We start from the raw sequence: 5133 nt of genomic DNA, 5'->3' as shown, positions 1-5133 counted from the left end.
ACCCCCTGGGGGAATGGCCACACCGCAATCCCTTCTCCTCCATTCTCCTCTTGGAATCTTGGGCACATGCGCACACGTGCCCAGTGTGAGTTTAAGCCACCAGGTCCGGGACTCAAACTGTGGTCAATTACATGGGAGTCCAGCAACATAGCCATTATGCCAACTGCTGGTCCCATCTCTAAACTTTCTAATAGCCATGTATGCCATGTATGATGGTTAATTTCATGTGCTAACTTGACCACATTAAGAGATGCCCAGATAGCTGGTAAACATTACTTCTGGGTATGTCTATGAGCATGTTTCCAGAAGAGATTCACTTCTGAATCAGTAGACTGAGTGAAAAAGATCCACCCTCACTAATGTGAGCAGGCATCATCTAATCTGCTGAGGGCCAGGATTAGAAAGGGAGAGAATGAAAATGGAGGAGGATTCACTCTCTCTCTCTCTGGTCTAGGCACTCTCTCTTTGGGAGCCTAGACATTCATCCTCTGCCCTCAACATCAGAACTCCAGGTTCTCAGGCCCTTGGACTCTGGGCCTCACCAACAGGTCCCCAGTGTTCAGGTATTTGGCTTCAAACTGGGAGTTCCACCATCAGATCTCCTGGTTACCAGGCCTTCAGACTCCGGTTGAATTAATTCACCAGTTTCCCTCATTCTTCAGCTTGTAGACGGCATATGGTGTGACTTCTCAGCGTCTATAATGTGAGCCAACTCCCCAAAATAAATCCCTTAATATATCTCTAGTTCTGTCTGTCCTATTGATTTATCTATCCTATTGATTCACTGGAGAACCCTCGAATACCATGTTAAATTTTTCAAGTAAAAATTATTCATTTTAATAATATTTTATTATCCAAATTTATCCAAAATATTATCTTGGTGTGTAACTAAAAGGTCAATATTTCATTTTTTTTCTTTTTGTACAAAGTCTTTGAAGTCCTATATGTACACTCGGCACACACTTCCATTCAAGCTGGCCACATGTCACACACTCACTAGCTACATGTGGCTAGTAGCTGCCATATTGGACAGCTTTAGACTAAAGTTGGATTTCTTTCCACAGACAATAGACAGCCATGATAGATTTTTTTTTTTAACCAGAGGAGTGAAATGCACAAAAAATGCAATTTAGAAGCATTCATGTGGCCTTGGGTTAGGGACGTCGCTGTTCTGCCTCAGTGGTCTAGGCAGTAGACCGAGAGACAGCAGCTCTGTCTTCAGTCTCCCTGGCATTAGACAGTACCTGACAGAGAGTCCTTGGTAATTTGGTTGGATGAAGCAATCAATCAACAGATCACCAGGACAGGACACTGCCTAGTTCTGTAAAGCAAGTTAAAGAGAAGGATCAAGAAGATTCTGAAGGTCAGAGCCTGCGATGGGGAAGGATGGGGCAGAAGGATGGGGGTACTGTGAGAAATAAATAAACTGGTTGGGAAACTGGCAAGGGGCAGAAGGACTTTCAGTTTAGACGTGGTAGTGTTCTACATGACGAAGGACTGTGAAACTGGCTGGTTAGGGAGAATGTGGGACTGGAGCTCAGAAGATGTGAGCTGCTCAGCAGTCACCGGGTATTACGAGGCACAGGCACTCGCACCACCAAGTGCGGAGTGGACTTAACGAAGAAATGAGATGGCAGTGAAGATTTAAATCCATGTACCAGCTAGGAAAAAAAAAATCAAATTCATGTGAACATTCCGGGTCTCAGTGCTTAGAATGTCTGAGAGGGGACAGCTGGAAATAAAAAAGACTGTCTGGAGAAGTCATGAGGAGCGAGGCTTTAAATGGCCTGACATTTGCTGAGGCAGGCAGAGGGCATCCTCCCCAGCAGAGCCCTGGTCAAACCGTTTGTGTTTCATTATCCAATTGCGTTCTCAAGGGACCTGGGGGTAAGACTGCTCAGCAAAAGCAGCTGCTTTCACTTTAAACAGTTTTAGATCAAAGCCTGCAGCATACAAGCTCTCTGTGTGACACTGTTAATGAAGAAGAAAGTCTTCCAGCAGCTCAAAAGGAAAAAAAAAAATAATGAAAATAAAAGGTTTTGACACTCATCCAAAAAAAGCTTGCTCCTCAAAATTCGCGGCTTCCATGAGCAAGCATCAAGGACGGGAAATGTCAGGGGAAAAGAGCGAATGAGCATGGCCATTCCAGGATTCGAGCATGCTCAGTGAGCTGCCCATGCCAGGGCCTGTGGCCTTCAGACCCAAAATAACAGTCTCCCAAATTACGCAGCCCAGCTGCTCATGCTAACTCCAGAAATCCTCCTTGGGGAAGAGCAGAGGTAAACTGCGTATTGCTATGATTAAGGGATTAAAAACTGCACATTTCTGTGAGCACAAAGATGGATCTCAAAGAAGTTCTGTGGACACTTTCTCCTTTGAGTCTCGCAAGAACGTCTTAAATCAAATTGGTTAAACATCATTAACCAAATTTGACAGAGGAACGACTGAGGTTCAGAGAGGTTAAGTAACTTGCTTAAGGACTATGTATTTGTTCTGTCTCTGCTAGAGAAGAAAACCAAACCCTCCAAACAAAGAGAGAACAGGTAGACAGGCATAAGTGAGGAGGGCAGGCACTCCTAAACCCAGGATTCTAATTCCATCAAGACTCCTTCATTCCCTGTCTCTTGTCTCTGTTTTTCTGGCTTCATTCTCTCTGGCCAGGTCCCTCAGTGCTCCAAGTTAAGGAGCATGCCTTGGAGGGCAGTGGACGTTTTACTATAAGCCAATGCAGAGCCACTAACAGATATTTAAGCCTCAGAGTACCACGAAATAGTTTGTATTTTATAAGACTTTTATGTGAAGAATAACATGGAAGAGAACACAGGTGGGAACAGAGAGCTGGGGCAAGAGACTTTGATTGCAGTAATCTAGCCAGAGTGGATGTAGCTGAAACTATAGAAGTGGCAACTGAAGGGAAAAGACTAGGAAATTGAGAAAAATTGTTAAGAAGGATGAAAGAGACAGTGCAAGTAGGTAGTGACGCTTGATTTGAGGGTGAGAAAAGAATCAGGGAGTACTCCGCCCCCAGAACTGCAGGTGGCTCCATAGGTCATTTTCTGAGAGAAGGAAAACTGGAGTTAAACAGTAAGTGTGGTAGAGACAGAGATGTTAAATCTAGACAACAATCTTGGAGTTGACTATGAGATATCAATGTGTTAAGCAGGCATCCAGATATTTAAGTCTGCAGTTCATTAGAAATCTGGGCTGAAAGGACCAGCAAGTGGCATGGTGGTTAAGGTACTGGACTCCCACATGGCCAACCATGGTTTGAGTCTTTGACCTGGTAACTTGCTTTCTCACTTTCTCTCTCTCTCCCTAAATCTCTCTCTGGTGAATTAAACAAAATAATAACAATAAATAAATTTTAAAAAAAATAAATCTGGGCTGAAGTTAGAAATTTAGGAAATATAAAAGTATAGACAATATATAAAGCTGAGGGAATCAATGAGATTATGAGGGAGTGACTATGCAGAGAGATGAGAGCAAGACCTAAGACTAAGTCCTAGGACACTCCAGACTTGAAGATAGAAGATGAAAGCCAATACGAGAGACCAAAGATGTTAAGAGAGATAGGGGAGATGGGGAACAGCAGGTGGCATGGTGGTTTAAGGTGCTGGACACTCCCACATGGCTGACCATGGTTTGAGTCCCAGGCCTGGTGGCTTGCTTTCTCACTTTCCCTCCCTCTCTCTCTCTCTCTATGTGTGTGTCTCTCTCTGGTCATATTAAAATAAATGAATGAATAAATAAAATTAAATAAATAATTTTAAAAAGAGAGATTGGGGAGGGGGCATAGGTGGCATAATGGTTATGTTTCTGGACTCCCACATGGCCAGCCATGGCTCAAGTACCAGACCTAGCAGCTTGAAAATCTCATCTGGTGCATATGCATGCATGCCTAAAATCCCAGAAGGAGAATGGAGGAGAAGGCATTGCAGTTTGGCCATTCCCCCAGGGGGTGATTTCTCATTTTCCTCTAATTGTCTTTCTCTGTCTCTCTCCTCTCCAATGAGCACATGCACCCTTTGGCAAAAACCTTTAAAGAGAGAGAGAGAAGAGGGAAACAAGGAGAGAGTGATGCCATAGAGAACAAAGAAGAGAATATTTCAAGAAAAACAAAATGGTTGTGTCAAAGCTCCTGAGCAACCAAGTATGATGAGAACAAAAGAATGCCCCTGAACTTGTCAACTGGAGGTCATCAAAAACTTTGCCAAGAGCAAGGACAGAGATGACATCTAGACAGGAGTGGGTCAGACAGGGAGTGGGTGATTTGGAGAATGGAAATGGCACATAGACATTTTCTTTTTAGTTTTGAGAGAGTAGAGAAGTGGAATCATAGTTGAGAACTTTTTTAAAGTAGGAGATAGTCACAAAGAAACTCTTCTTTTATCTGCTTTATAAATTGGCTAACTACAATAAGCTTTCATTTGAACAGTGTTCCTCAGGCTTTAAAAGTGCATTCTATGAGACTGTTCTGCAAGTCCCTGTCGTATCTGTTCTCCTAAAGTCCTGCACGTATTTCTTTTCAAAGGATAGTTAGAAAATATTCAAGACTAGTTTCTAAGCAGTTCTACCTTATTTTCTCAATTCATTTGGTCATTAATTTATTCATTTATTTCCTTAGCAGGTAAATGCCACAAAGGCAAGGATTTTTGTTGTTGTTCACAGATGGGCACATAGCAGGTGGTCAGTAAGGATTTGCTGAATGAATTAACAAGTGGATGGAATCAGTGAATAGGGATAAAGGGACTACTCATGCGGAACTCATTCAACATCCACTCAACAAATCTTAACCATCCAACACATGCCAGGCTCTACACTAAGCACACCTCAGTCAGCCCCTCCTTAAAGTGGGAGAAAAAAAAAAAAAGACCATTCTACCTGCTTCATGAAATCATTACAAGAATCAAATGAGAAACAGGCTCAAAAGAACTACAAATACTGGAGCCAGCCAGTGTCATAGCATTAAGTTTACTGGATCCCACATGGTCAACTGTGTGGTTCAAGTCTTAGACCCAATGGCTTGAAAGACATACCAGGCGTGAATACATACATGCCCAAAACCAGAGAGGAGAATGGAGGCAAAGGGACTGTGGTATGGCCATCTCCCCCTGGGGGGTGTGCTTTCTCTCT

The 5133-nt window shown here is 43.0% G+C and overlaps 1 pseudogene; it reads right to left on the bottom strand.

Moving 5' to 3' along the window:
• LOC114010151 (60S ribosomal protein L6-like) overlaps window positions 1-5133 on the bottom strand; it is a 51134-nt pseudogene that overhangs the window by 37724 nt on the left and 8277 nt on the right.

The sequence above is a fragment of the Tupaia chinensis genome, unplaced genomic scaffold, assembly GCF_000334495.1.
Source record: "Tupaia chinensis unplaced genomic scaffold, TupChi_1.0 Scaffold138115_2, whole genome shotgun sequence".
NCBI classification, from domain to species: domain Eukaryota; kingdom Metazoa; phylum Chordata; class Mammalia; order Scandentia; family Tupaiidae; genus Tupaia; species Tupaia belangeri.
Note: the sequence above shows the minus strand (reverse complement) of the source record. Positions and strands in the feature narration are given on the sequence as shown.